The sequence below is a fragment of the Tauraco erythrolophus genome, chromosome 7 (genome assembly GCF_009769465.1).
Source record: "Tauraco erythrolophus isolate bTauEry1 chromosome 7, bTauEry1.pri, whole genome shotgun sequence".
Taxonomy (NCBI): Eukaryota; Metazoa; Chordata; class Aves; order Musophagiformes; family Musophagidae; genus Tauraco; species Tauraco erythrolophus.
The window spans coordinates 46,377,392-46,391,635 of record NC_141471.1 but is presented as its reverse complement, the minus strand read 5'-3'; positions in this window follow the sequence as shown (position 1 = coordinate 46,391,635).

The window sequence follows — 14,244 nt, the reverse complement described above, 5'->3', positions numbered from 1 at the left end:
TTATAGTCCTGTAACCTGTTGTGGCAGCACTGAGACCAAGGCCTCCAGAAATTGGCTGAGCAAGCTGTATTTGTAAAAGGATGAGGAAGCTGTTTTAAGACAAAGGACTGTAAAAGAAGGTCAAAGTTGGTGTTTTTTGGTTTGTTTTTTTTTTTTCTTCCAGTTCTGCCACTTTCTGATGAATGTGAGTTTGTGATGTTCTCTCTATAAGCTCTGAGACCTAAGCCTAACACTACACTTTGCTTGGAGGATGTAAAATTTTGACAGGTTGTGTGAAGCATCACGTTTAAGCTGTAGCTTGGTTTCAGACATTTAAAGGACATAATTTCTTTCACAGAATTTCCTGCTTTGTGAAGAAGAAATGCTCTTTGGACTGAATGTTTCCCCCTTGTATTTATTAGTGTCCATTTGCACTAAAACCTGATCTCATTCTAGGTGTACAGAGCTTGCTGTAGCTGTTGCTGAAAACTGGGTAGATTAGAGATGTTTTGCTTACAAGCAATGTTACTGGTGATACAAAACTTGCCATAATGAGAAATTGCTATGATTTACAATGTCTTACTTTGAGGATTGTATCCATATCTATGATTAACACTCTAAGGTTGTTTTTTTTTATTATTGCCCAGAATTCTACTGAATTTGGTTTTACATCAGAATGTCTATAGTCTCTAAACCTTGATCTACAATTAAAAGCTGTAAATATAGTGTAAGAATAACACTGTGCTGCTTATATTTATTGAGCAATGCAGCACTGTAACAGGACTTTTATCTTCAGATATTTTTTCATGTAACTTTTCTCAGCTTAAAAACATGTGAATAGAGTTCTGGATTTTGGTTGCTTTTTCTATAGACTTTTTCCCACCTAAGTGCTTTGTTATTGGTGCCTGTTCCTGAATTTGGAGATAGTGGTACCGAAAGGAATCTGTAAAATCATCTCTCTGACTTGGCCTCCCTATCTATGATACTTACTGGTGATACTTCACAGAGAAGCTGAAATACAGAATAAGATATTGTTATGAAAAGGTGCCACAAAGAGCTGGTGTTAGAAGAAGTGACTCTGAGATCTCCTGACTCCCGTGATTTGACCATTAGGCCTTTTGAAACAAATAATGCCAACCTTAGCAGAATGGTTTGATGGATCCTCCTGCTGCATACCTGCTGGTGTCCCTGGCATGTTTTGGGTTGTTAGAGTGAGGGGGTTTTGGCATGTTTTTTGTTTTCATTTTAGCTGTTCCAAGTAGGCAGTTTACACCTGTTCTCTCACCAACTGACTGATCCATGTATAGATTTGAGGATCAGAGTCCTTCTCTTACTAAAACAGATGCAAGCGTTGCCATCAGCTAATAACAATAACAAACAGTAGTTTTTGGGAAACTGGTTAGTTGTTTTCCTGTACATCACAGGAGCTTACTCATGGGAAGAGTCCTGCTATTCTTTACAATATATAGTGCTCCAATCTAGATAGTGTTTAGCTGGCATTAATCTGTCACATAGCAGTTAAATACTACAATCAAGTCACCTATTGGTTATAGGTTTAAGGTACTTGCTAAATTGTTGCTTCCAAACCAGTTGTTGGCTAACAAAGCAGTTTCTCCATGGTGGTACTATTAATCCTAGGCTTGTAAGTATGAGGTCATTTTTTTGTTCTGTTCTGAAATAGTTGAGAAGCAGGTTTGCTAGTGTGTATGCTGTTCTCTGCTTCTGCGAGGTCATTTGCTTAACTGCTTTATCAGCTTCCTAAGATAACAGTGCAGGTGTGTGTCCCTCCGAGAGCTCTTTTCCTCTCACAGGCTAGGTGGGGGAGAGACTTCCTTGCTGTGGTGGCTGAGCAGACTGGTCTCCTGCAGTCTTGACATGCCCCTTTTGATGCTTCTGGTGTCAGATCCAGGCTTTGAGTGTCTGTCTTTTAATTAGACTGATCCCAGAGAATGGCATTGGAGCTGGATTAAACATCTGGTTTTGCAGGAGCTCTGTGCATGTGGCTGGATGTCTCTTACCCCTCCCATGCTCTGTCAGCAAAGCGGTCTGCTTGTTTTACTGCTTGCTTCTGATTAAGTCAGCCTAATTTATTTAAACCAGCTATTGAAATTGCTTATGTTAAGGTGGCTGATTTTGACTGAAGTGGACTAGGGATTGTTCAGGAGAGTGGTGGGAGCACTGGCAGAAGTGGTGTTACAAGCAACTGTACTACGTTTCTTCTTCTGTTTGCAAAGTAACCATCTCTGTACAATCTTAACCGGTAGAAGAACCTGGCCAATACATCTAGCTGGGGATTGTCTTCTCCCTTCTTCACCACCGTGCTTGGCAGTGGTGTTGCGAGCCTGCTCAGACACATTAAAAGCTTTTGTCTTTTCCAGCTGAGCCTGTCCAAAAATATTTAAAGACTCTGCATCCACTTTCAGGCTTTGTGTACAGCGCATTGACAATCAGTGGAGAGGATTCTCCAGGACATGTGAGGACTTGGTGTTAAGTGGCTGGACTGCGAGTTTCTGCTCTGAAAATCTGCACAGGCATTGCATAGATTGTGAATGTTCATTTTTGTTTTCCGTATAGTCCACATTAAAATCACAATGCTACCACTGCCCTTCAGGTTCTACACATGTGAATTGTTCCTTACTGCTTGCACTCTGTGCTTAAAAAGAGCAGGGAAGGGTTGTGGTCTGTTACAATTAAGTTCTACCTTTGCACCCTCCAACTTGGAAAAGCAGTGAGCTATCACACACAAATCTCAGAGCTCTGCACAAGATGTTTTTGCATAATGGCCATCAGGGTGATCCTTGTTCAAATTTGTGCAATAAAAATACCAAGGTTTCTACACTGAAGGGAAATACCTTGTGAAATTTGTGAAAAGTTATATAAAATTGTAGCGAATCAAGATGCTGGTAGTGCCTTTAAGATGGAAATTCATCTTTGTTTTAGTCTATTGCTGTAAACATAAGCAGTTTTCTAGATATTAAAATTTATGCTGTTCAGAACTATCTATAACTTTTAACACCTTTGAGAATTTAAGTGACTTCTAATAAATATTAAATCAGGATGAAAATACAGTAGTTTATATATATAAAATAATAAAAAAAATAGTTTTGTTGCCAGTGTTGCCTTGAATTTCCATTCAAATAATTTTGAAAGGCTTAAATATTTTTTCTATTCTAAACCTGTGGTCGTCTTTAATGTATAATGTCTTTAAAACTTTCTAAAATATTTTGTAATAATTTTTTAAATAAAACTTTAGTAAATAACTTGTGTTTCTTGTTTCTGCTGCTATGATTTGGTGTTGCTATGTAGTTCTCCCAGACCAAATCATAGGAAATAACATCATCCTTTTTTCCTCATTTGGAGGAAAAAGTTTGCATTGTGTTTGCCTGTTACTGGGGAGGAGGGTCCGACTTGCAAAGCTGGATATTCTCACTGCAAGTTGCCAGGAGGAAATGTCTCTCATAAGGTCAGTATTGCCTCCTACCACAGAGTCCAACCAAACAAGTTTGCAGTAGCCTTTACACCTACCATGGTGTATACGTTACTGTGACAAGTGTAATTCAAGAGCTGTTTTCCTATTGTCTTGATCAGTTGGAGCTGAAAATAATGAAGTGGCAGACTTGTTAAAGGAAGGAGCACAAACTAGCAAAAGGTGTTAAGAATAAATAATCTTTTCTGGTGTAGAAAAATGTGGGTGACCAAGTTACTTGTTTGAGGGGGAGCAGCTGGATCCTTTAAAAAAGTTTGTCTCGTTGTGAGTGGTAGAGGGAGGGCGAAAAGGAAATAAACCTGCATGCTTTCTGGCAGGGTACCTGTTTTGTTTTATAGTCCTATAGATTGCTTATTACCTGGTGGTGATCTCGTAAACAGGAGCGGATTGGCACTCTTTGCATTGTTGGCGCTGAAATTGGAACGCCACAGTATGTTTTTCTTTATATTGTAACATTAAAGGTGAAATTGTCTTTTTGATGAAGGTGCCAGAGATGAGTGTAACCCTAAGGATTCATAAGGGAAAAAAGTCTCTAATGCTTTTAATTACATTTGAAAACTAGAAGCAAGAAAACAATTGAAGCAAAACGTTATATTAAAAGGTTACGTCAGTGGTGGATTTACGCAGCATGAGGAAAATAACTCTGAAGTCCTAAGAAAGACTAATAAATATTTAATAATTTGGAGCATGACCACAGAGTTTAAGTTCTGTTACTGCTAGAATTGAGACAACTTCTTTCTCAGGAGCGTAATCCAAGTTAGTTTACTGTAAATTCTCAAAATAGCACAGCAGGGCAGAGTACAGGCTGGTAATCTGCAGCTTTCCTTTGTGAGTGCACAGGTACTGCCTGGTCATTGCTGTCCGTGCATCCATTGTTCCAGGCATGTATGTCTGTCCTTGCTTTTGGGTGAGCCTTCTCCTTCCAGTGAGAAGCACGACCAGCCACCTGCTTTATCACACAGCCTCCTTGGTGCTGTTGTGCAGGAACCAAGTGAGGTTAACTGCTTGGCGGGGTTTTGGGTTTGACTTCTCTTTGTATTCAGAACAGCTGTTCTTTGCCTGCTAAAGGAAGCACAAGGAAGGTCAGAGATGGTTTTTGCGTTGTGTTCCCACCGTCTGCAACAGGAATCTGCTGAGAAGCTGCAGGAGAGAAGTTTGCCCACAAGAGGGCAAAGATGATCCTGTTATTGAAATTATTTATTCCGGAGGACTTCGCCCTCTTTCCACCTGTATTTTCAGTGGAGTTGAAGCCCCCTTGCCCTCTTCTTTTGTCAGTGTGGCTATAAATTGAACTGTGTGTTTTAGTGATACTGTTTCAAATCGTTTGCTTATTTTTTAAAAAGTAACCTGAAGGTTTTTAGATAATATAACCAGATCAATATCGTCTCAAGAAGATACTTTCCCTGAACAGTTTGAGTTTTACTTTTATTCCTTTTGGTTCGTAACATGTCGAGATGTTTTTGAAAATTCCTTTTTATTACAAAGTCGAGCTTTGGCTGCATGACTATACCTGCACCTATAACAGTGCACTGCGGCTTGGAAGATCGTTGTGGACTGTACTATGCTGTGGTTTTCAATGAAAGGCCTGTGGATCATAGGTGGGAGAAGAAAGGAATAGCGAGTACCTGAGCATTTCCTGGATTCTCAGGAAGTTAAATAAGAGAAGCTTATTATTAAAAAAAAATGCAAATTATGCATGCTAGAAAAATTCTGTGGTCCACAAACAGAAATGTTGGCAAACATAACTGTAATGTATGCCAGACAGGGCTTCTTGCAATTCCGGTCCTCTCCAGGCACCCCAGCGAAACTTGCTTTGCCCAGCCCGTGTGTCCTAATCACTCATTCAGTTTGTTTCTTATGACCTATTATCTCTTGGTTGAGTATCAGAACAGGACTGGGAAAATAAAGCAGACTTGCCTGCTTTGAAGTTGGCAAGTCCTGAGGTGAGACTCAGGGCTTCACAAGGAGGTGACAGCATAAGCACATTCTTCTGTAGCATGACTCATGTGTGGCCAGATGAGGACAGCAAATAGCCAGTCAGGTATCTGTTGCCAGATGTGCTGTGTGAAAGCCTGTAGTGCTCTGTAGTGCCAAGTCTGGGGTGTACTTCAGAACTCTATTTTCAGTCCTCACTTGAACTTACGGAAAGCTCAATGTTGTAAGACAAAACCATGACAAGTTATTACCACATACCCTACCCTTGCTTAGAGAGTGGTGGAATGTTGCTCAAAATAATGCAAGTCTGTCTGCACTACAGCCCTCCTTTTCACCAGCTGTCACTCTTCCAAAAATGTAAGTGCAGACACTGTTTTGAAATCTCTCTTTGTGTTGGGCTGTAGGTGAGGAAGGAAGAGTTAATTGTTCTGCAGTCTCTGCATGCCACTAACCAAAGACATGGAGGTGCTACCCTGGTGTAAGCAACAAGGTATCCTCAGAAGGGAGGACAGACTCTCACCCCTTCTATTTTTGCTATTAACACAATGCCTGTTTTCACTCTCCTGTGCCTCTCTGCTCTGTTTCAAAGGCTGCAGATCATTGGCTATTGATACTCACGTTGTTAAAGCCTGGCTTCCCGTTCCTGTCCCTCAAATCTAAACTAAACCTTGCTATCAGTGCAATTCGTGGCAACAAGAGCTTTGGCTAAAGCTCTGCCCGCTAGTTTCTCAAACCAGCTGGGATAAAGTGGCTATGGAGATCTATCTGAGGGGGTACAATACAGGCCTAGAAACAACTGTCTCGTTAACATAAGCCTGTCTGTTTGCTGCCTCATAGTCCTCTTGCTACGAAAGGCTTGTTTTATGAATGAACAAATGTTGTTCTTGACTCGATACAGTCTTTTAATTGTAAATGCTTGTTTCTGGCAACTGTGCCTCTCATTTGAGGGTAACAAGGGCATAATTATTCAGCTCTCATGCATCACAAACTGCTGAGCATGAGGTATTAATGGAGTGCTTTGCTGCCACCATAGCTTAATAGCTCCAGCTGCAGCATTGTGCTCTTGTTTGGCTGGGGTTCATGAAAAAGGGGGGATGCAGATCATTAAGTTTTATGTTAGGAGTGATTTACAGATCTAGAAATAACAGTAGACTGTGCTAGATGGACAAAGCACTTCTGGTTTAAAAGGAGCTATTATACAAGCAGAGCTGTGATACATACTCCTGGTGGTACGAAGCCACCAGCGCTGGTCCACCTCATACAACCCCCAATAATCGCAATAAAAGAAAGTTGTGTTAGAGGAATTGTGTGTGCTGGCAAGGCTGTACTGGGGGAGGGAGGAAATCACACTCTATCATCACAGCTGGCTAGCAGATGTAATAAAATGAAGCTGTAAATGGATGCTTTTGGCTAGCTATGGGCTATGAGGTGATACACAATGCCTAGCCTGGTCTCTTCCCATCTACCCAGCTATCGCATTAGCTCTGTTAAGTGCTGAGATGCAATTAAGATGGACTTGGGTGGGTGTTGCCCCAGTTCCACATGGGAAAGTAAAAGGACTATCCACTCAGCCCTACCCTGCGCTGCTCCAGCTGTGAGGCCAAGCTCTCCTGGTAGCTGATGAAGAAAGAGGCACATCTACAGGGTGAATCAGAGGGGAAGGGTAACTCTGGCACTCTGAGCCACTGCTGCCATGATTCACTCTTGCCCTTCTCTTTCTTCATTGAATACGCAAAGGGGAATGGCTGGATGTTAAGACTAGTCCCATGCAAACAGCCTCCAAGAAACACTGCTTTTCCCTGGGAGCATGGCATTTACACTCTTTGGGCTGCAAAAATACGTGCTGGATGAGCGCTGTCTCTAATTTCCTAGTCTGTCCTTATATGCCTAAAGGTTAGGGGCCTCTAAGTCTACACTTGTGGGTTATGTTTTTTTTCCCGAAGGTTTCTAGAGCCTTGCTAAAATTCCTCCTAGGCCAAGAAAGCTGCTTGTCTGCTGTTGCTCTTCCTGCACAAGTGCAAACATATAAGAAAAGAACAAGCGGTTCGACATACTTAATTTAGCAATGACTCTATGTTAGTGGCTTGGGGATATTCTGTGGGGAGAAATGTCCCACCATTCTGCTTGGCCTACTGCACCACACACACGCCCCCCAGCTCCGCTTCAAACACTGGCATACTCTTCTTGTCTTTCTGGTAGTCCCTTCATCAGCTACAGAAACCCATAAGAGTTTCCTTCACCACTTCACATGGCTTTTTTACTCCATGCTGCTAGCTGTATTTCCTGTCCCAGTGAGGAGGGCAGGATTGCTGCTCTTTTGATAAGGCTTTAGAGGTTGCAGTTTATTCCTTTCAAACGGTTGCTCTGTGTATTGCTGTTATTCTGGGTCTGTAAGCATCTAAAGAGCAATATATGAAACCTACACCACCTTGGGCATTTTGAATTTAACTCCTTTCAAGCCAGGATCGAAAAAAATGCATTTTAATTGAAGTCATTTTATCTACAACCTAATCCTTTCTTCTGCTTCAAAAGCTCTGGCCTTCATGGCTGGCTAGTGCTCTAAAGGACACACTCTGCTCAAACACAGCTCTCACCTGAGAGCCGGTTTGTACCTACCCAGTGACAATGCTTTTGAAAATATTTATCTTACTTGCCTTTCTTTAAAGCTGTAGTTCAGCAAGATGCAAAAAACAGATGCTGCTGGAGGTGATGTCATGTTCAGGAAGCGCTATGAAAACATTAACCGGAGTAACAGCACCGTTCTGAGCTGCTCGCTCAGGAAATGTCAGGCAGTGCTGCTACTCTGCAGTGGCCTCTTGATTTTAACTTCTTCATCTGCACTTTCTTTTCTAGCTCTGCCCTCCGTGTTCCCCACTACCATTACCCCAAAAGGCAAGGTTCCTCTCAGCCTCCTTGTTATGAGCCCTCCCCATCATACTACTGTCCCCTACAGGCAGTCACAATACCATGCCTTTGGCTACCCAGCACTGGTTTCTCAAAGCCAAGCTTTCACAGCACTAAGCCCAAACAATGCCAAAGATTTTGGTATCTTAACTTCAGCCTCCACATAAAACTGAAAGCTTGCCTTGGCAGCCACCTCACCCTTGCGGCAGGAAACTCCTGTGGTTTTGCAACTCTTTTTTTCTTTTTAGTTCTTTTTTTTTTTTCTTTTCTTTTTTTTTTTTTTTACTTTCAAGCTTCCTACCTGTGTGAAGTGCTGCTTCTGGGCATGGCCAGACAGCTTCAATTTCACTGTAAGAGCAGCTCAGACAGAAGTTTGGCAGAGGGCAAAAAGCAGATTTTTTTTGCCAACTGCCCCAAGGCAGAAGGGCTGGTCCGGGCAGGTGCTGAGAGCTTGTTTGATACTTAATAAATTGGCAAGCCATTAATCCAGTAAACCAGTGCAGATATGAGATAATAAGAGAATAAGACACTTCACCAGTTGCTTATAAATATGGGTTTGTTTTTTTTTTTTGATGCAAGCTCCTGGATGGTAGGAACCCACTGTGTCCTAGTAATAAACAACAGCACACACCTACCATACTGGCCGTGAGAAACCAGAGTACTGGCCCAGGGGAATAGCCAAGGCTATGACTCTGGGCTCAGGGACAGGCAGTATAGAAACAACTCTGGAGAAGCCAGTAGTGGGTAATCAGTGACCTCTAGAAGGGACAGGCATAGGAAGGAGTAGCCAACAGCACTTACTGCTTTTCCTGTTTTCCAGCTGCCGTTGTGCTGGAAAAAAAGGTTCGTCCTTCTCCAGGAGAGGAAGATGACAAGCACCAGTGAGACTTTCCGACCCGCTTCCACGTAGCAGGGTTAAACGAGCCCTGGGGCCAGAGACTGAACTCAGGAGCTGCCCGTTCCCAACGGGATGGCCTTGCGAGCGCGCGGCTGCGTGCATCTGCAGAGGAGCGAAAGGTGAGCTGAGGGCACGGCGCCCGCACCTGTGCGCCAGTCCGAGAACTGAAATGGACTGAACTGGAGAGGTGCTTAACAATCCCCTAGAGCTTTGTGGTGAGGGGTCCTGCCAGCTGCAGGCAGAAAGAACGGGACATGGGTCTCCCACAGCCCCTTTCTCTGGTACCTGCTTCTCCCCATCTCACAGAACCAGCAGCACCCCTGGATGCCAGCCCAGTGTCAAGCTCATCCATAGCGCCCAGCCAGACACAGCTCCAGCTTTCCCTGGCTTTCAGGTGACACTCAGCCTAAAAGCAGCTCTGTACTTAGCTCCTAGCCAGAGGGATGGCCAAGGCCACTGGCCAGCACACGGCCTCTCACGCTCAGCAGCAGCGTTTTGCTCCGTGCTGTCTCTCAGAAGAGCGGAGCCCTGTGCAATTTTAAGTTAAACAGGGCAGAACATGTGGCAACTCGATGCCACATTCCACAGCCTCTGGGTCAGGTTTAGTGCATCCTCCCACAGCTGTAGCCGAACATAAAAATCCCAGGTGCAGGGTATGAAGTCTACACAGCAGACAAGCAGAAAAGAGAGACTTTTTTATCACTCCAGGCCTTTTATCACATCTGCCCTTTAAGTACTAATACAGCCAGAAACTGTTGATATCTGCCAGCATTTCTGCATTTCTATTAGTACATAATGTATTCATATCAGTTCCTTCCCTCATCAGCTTTCTACTGATGTTTGCACCTGCTCTTCCTTGTGCCCTGCTCCTTTTTCTCCTAATAAGCTCCTAGTCCTCTTCCCTGAAGCACCATTCAACACCCCCACCCCCCGCACTTCATTAAAACCGTAAAACTAAGTTGTTATTATCCTAATGTCCTGCCATCCCCTCCATATGCCACATAGTGATTTGCTCCCAAAGCCTATTAGGAGCAAAGAACCCATTCCTTCATAGTTCACACAATGCAAAACACAACCATTTCAGAGCAACAGAAACAGTGTGCAAGCTGTCACAACCTACAGTGTCTTCACCAAGCACTGCGGTCCTCGAGCTTTTCAAAGCCACCCTTCCTCTTTTTTAAAAAGTTTCGTTTCCCCTTCTCATCTTCCCAGTTTCTACCCAACAAAAGCACTATTCAGTCTCTAACTTATTTCAAGCCTCCATAGCTCAAACATGAGGGTGTGGTTGTTTTTTTTTTTGAGCACGAAACAGTTTGTACTACCTAATCTCTTCTACCAACATTTAGATTTTAATTTGCAGTAAAACTGAACTCCAAACTCTACCTATGTTGGCTCAAAGGATATACTACACTCATCTTGGAGCTGAAGAGGATGTACAACTTTTGGGTGGGATAGTCAGAGACCAGCACATCCAAACACTAGGGCAGGGGAACAGTTTTTTCTGCAGCTCCTACTTCTTATCCCTCAGTTGCAGGATGTATTCTGGCACTCCTCAGAGAGAAAGTCACTGCTCTAGTAGAGGAAGGAAAAAAATGAGCAAGACAACAATCTGATTCTCAAAGCCGTTACATCACCCAAATAGTGAATATAGTTTATTTTTAAAACAGCTGGAATCCCATATTTGACAAAGTTGCAGACAGATGGAGCTTTCAGAACCAGGTTGACACTGAAGGAAATTTAAAACATTTTTGCTGGCAGAGCTACAGTAGTGAGGTGCCAAAGTCCCTGCCAGACAAAGCCATCATTCAAAGACCCCTGGTAGAGCTGGTGACACCTGCGAAACCTGTGCTTTTCTTGGTAGACATGTTTCACGAGGATTTGGAGGAAGCAAAGAAGCTTTGGCAGCAGAGATGTCAGTTTTCCAGCCTGAAAGCATCCTGCATTGAGAGCATCTGGTGGGTCTATGGACCCAGCACTGTCATAAGAGCAAAAGCTTGCAGGCATACCTTAGACCTGTCAACAGGCACAAAACCCAAAAGGGAACTTGTAATTTACTTCTCTCAATTATACTCAATCCAGTATAAACAAGTGCACTTGCAACAAAACATATTCTTTGGACTATCACAGGGCACAGCTCTTTGGTTGTCAGACTGCTTGAAATTCCCCCTAAGGTTTTTTTTTTTCCCTCCACATGGTGACAAGTGATGTGGGAGGCTAAAAAAAAGATGCCAGTATAGTACCAGGAGATGGGATACCGTTCCAGCAGAGAGTAGAAACAGCCTTTTCTTCAGCTCAGGCCCCAGCCCCAGCCCCAATCCTTAGCAGATGCTTCTCCCACCTCTACCGCAGTGCTGAGGGCTCAGCTGTGCTCATGCTACGTGCAGCAGAACATCCGTTTCCCACAGGATTGTCAAGAGGAGTTAAAGCTTGTAGGAAGGTGCCTTCTCTCTATCTGAAGTGATACCTCAGGAGGTGAAGGAAACACCAACAGAAACAGAGCACTTCACTTTCCTCCAGGGGAACAGAAGAGATCGTATCCTTAAATATCTACCATGTCAGCCCAAATTAAAGTCAGAATGCTGGTTTCCAAAAACTGTGGTTAGCTCAGTCTTGGCAGGAGAACTGATGATGAAGCACCCTTGTTGCAAAAAAGTGAGTGTATGTATATATGTACGTGTGTACACACACACATACCTTCCGCTGCCCAGAATGAAGTCCCTTCTGGTGTATGTCCTTTGGACTGTTCCTGTGCTAGCAGGGCAAAGAAGCCTGAACCATCACTAACTCTGCTGACAGTGGATTTCTAGCTGAGAAGGATGTCTGTTCTCCTAAGCCAGAGAGCCCTTTGAGGCATGCTCAGTTCAGGTTGTTAAAAAGAAAAAAGTGACCCATTTCTGACCAAATGCAAAAAATGTCATCTGAAGGTACGGGGCAGAAAATGAGGCCAAAGTTGGACATTGTAAAGTAAAAAAAAATAGTCAATATGAAATTAATAACATTGTAACTGTCTGTTATACAGTTTTATTTGAATAATCCTCTATATTAATGTCAAAGCAGTTTCTCTGGGAGTGAATATATGTATTTTCATCGACAAACAGTAGACTTTTGTGCTTTCAAATTGTTTCCTGCTCTATGACTCTAGGAAATATGGCATTTATGAAAAGGAACAGCAAAAAGAATCACAGAAACTGTGCACCGTGAGGAGGGGAATATCTACCTTTCCAGGTTAGCTGCTCAGTTATTTTCATTTACTTACTCAAAATTTTTGACTTTAGCAGTTGGCTAATTTCTCTTGTCAAAGAGTGGAGGAAAAAAACCCCCACAAAATAAAGACACATATAGGGTGAGAGAAAAAAACAAGGTGGCATCAAATGGCAATGTATGATGACCTGCTATGAGGAACAAAAATAATTTTCTGAGAGGACTATTAAATTATTTAGCAGTCTTGATGCAGAATTTCAGACAAATAGAAAAATGCATAGCAGGCCAGAAAATGCTTTTTTACCCCCACATTGGACCTGGTAAACTGTATTAAATCCTACTTTTTGCAGAAACCTGATACACCATCATTCAATTGTCTTGACAGAAGAGACCAACAAGTTCTACTTCACAGCTAGACACAAAAGAGGACAGCACCAAAGAGGAGGGGCCTGTGCTTCTCTTTTTCCTGCAAAGAATTTCCAGCTCACCAGAGATGGACAGCAAAAGGGCAGAAAGACAGAGGTGCCAAGAAGGCATTGTCTCAGCCTCAAAGTTACAGAGAACTTCATGACAAGACCAGGTTGGACAAACTGAACTGTTCTACCTGTCCAGGCTCTGGGCAGAGTCTGCAAAAGCACAGAATCATAGGATCACAGAATGGTTTGGGTTGGAAGTAACCTTAAAGATCATCTAGTTCCAAATCCCCTGTCATGGGCAGGGACACCTTCCACTACACTAGGTTGCTCAAAGTCTCATCCAACCTGGCCTTGAATGCTTCCAGGGATGGGGCATCTACAACTTCTCTGGGCAACCTGTTCCAGTGCCTGACCACCCCCAGAGTGAAGAATTTCTACCTTGTATCTAATCTAAACCTACTCTCTTTCAGTTTAAAGCCATTTCCCCTTGTTCTATCACTACACACCCTTGTAAAAAGTCCCCCTGCAGCTTTCTTATAGGCCCCGTTTAAGTATTGGAAGGCTGCTAGAAGGTCTCCCCAGAGCCTTTTCTTCTCCAGGCTGAACAACCCCAACTCTCTCATCCTGTCTTCATAGCAGAGGTGCTCCAGCCCTTGGATCATCTTCGTGGCCCTCCTCTGGACCTGCTCCATGTCTTTCTTGTGTTGGGGACTCCAGAGCTGAATGCAGTATTCCAGGTGGGGTCTCATGAGAGCGGAGTAGAGGGGCAGAATCACCTCCCTCGACCTGCTGGCCACGCTGCTTTTGATGCAGCCCAGGATATGGGGCTTTCTGGGCTGCAAGTGCACATTGCATGGATCCCAGCAGAGCAAGAGACAAACTGCATGTAAGAGAGAGAAAGCAGCACATCGCTCCATTCACAATGGGCTTTCCATAAACACTGTTAGATTCCAAAGAGAATAATTTATAGGAAATGCATAGAAATTTTCTACAGAACGAGTCTTACAAATACCCATGTCACAAATGAGTATTAGTGAAAACAAAAAAAAAAGAAAGCCAACGAAACATTAAACACATTCTTGGGTATATGTTTTCCTGCACTTGGCAGAGGGAAGCTTTTAAGAATAATCTTTGATTGTTAATAACCTGTAAAAATTCATGGAGAAAAAGCTTGATTTCATCAGGTACTGTTAGGGCTAGGAGGGAGTGTTTGCAGTGATGCATTCAAGTTGCATTTCATAATTTTTGACGCTGGCTGAGCTGATGTTAGAAAAAGTCCACGGTTCTGATAGAAAGAGGTGACAAAGACTTGAGTCAGCTTATCCAGGCACGAACCAGTTTGTAACAGTTCCTTCATTAAACAAATAATCCTTGGAAATTAAGAATCAGGTAGGAATTTGCAGGATTTCCCTTCTGTAAACAGA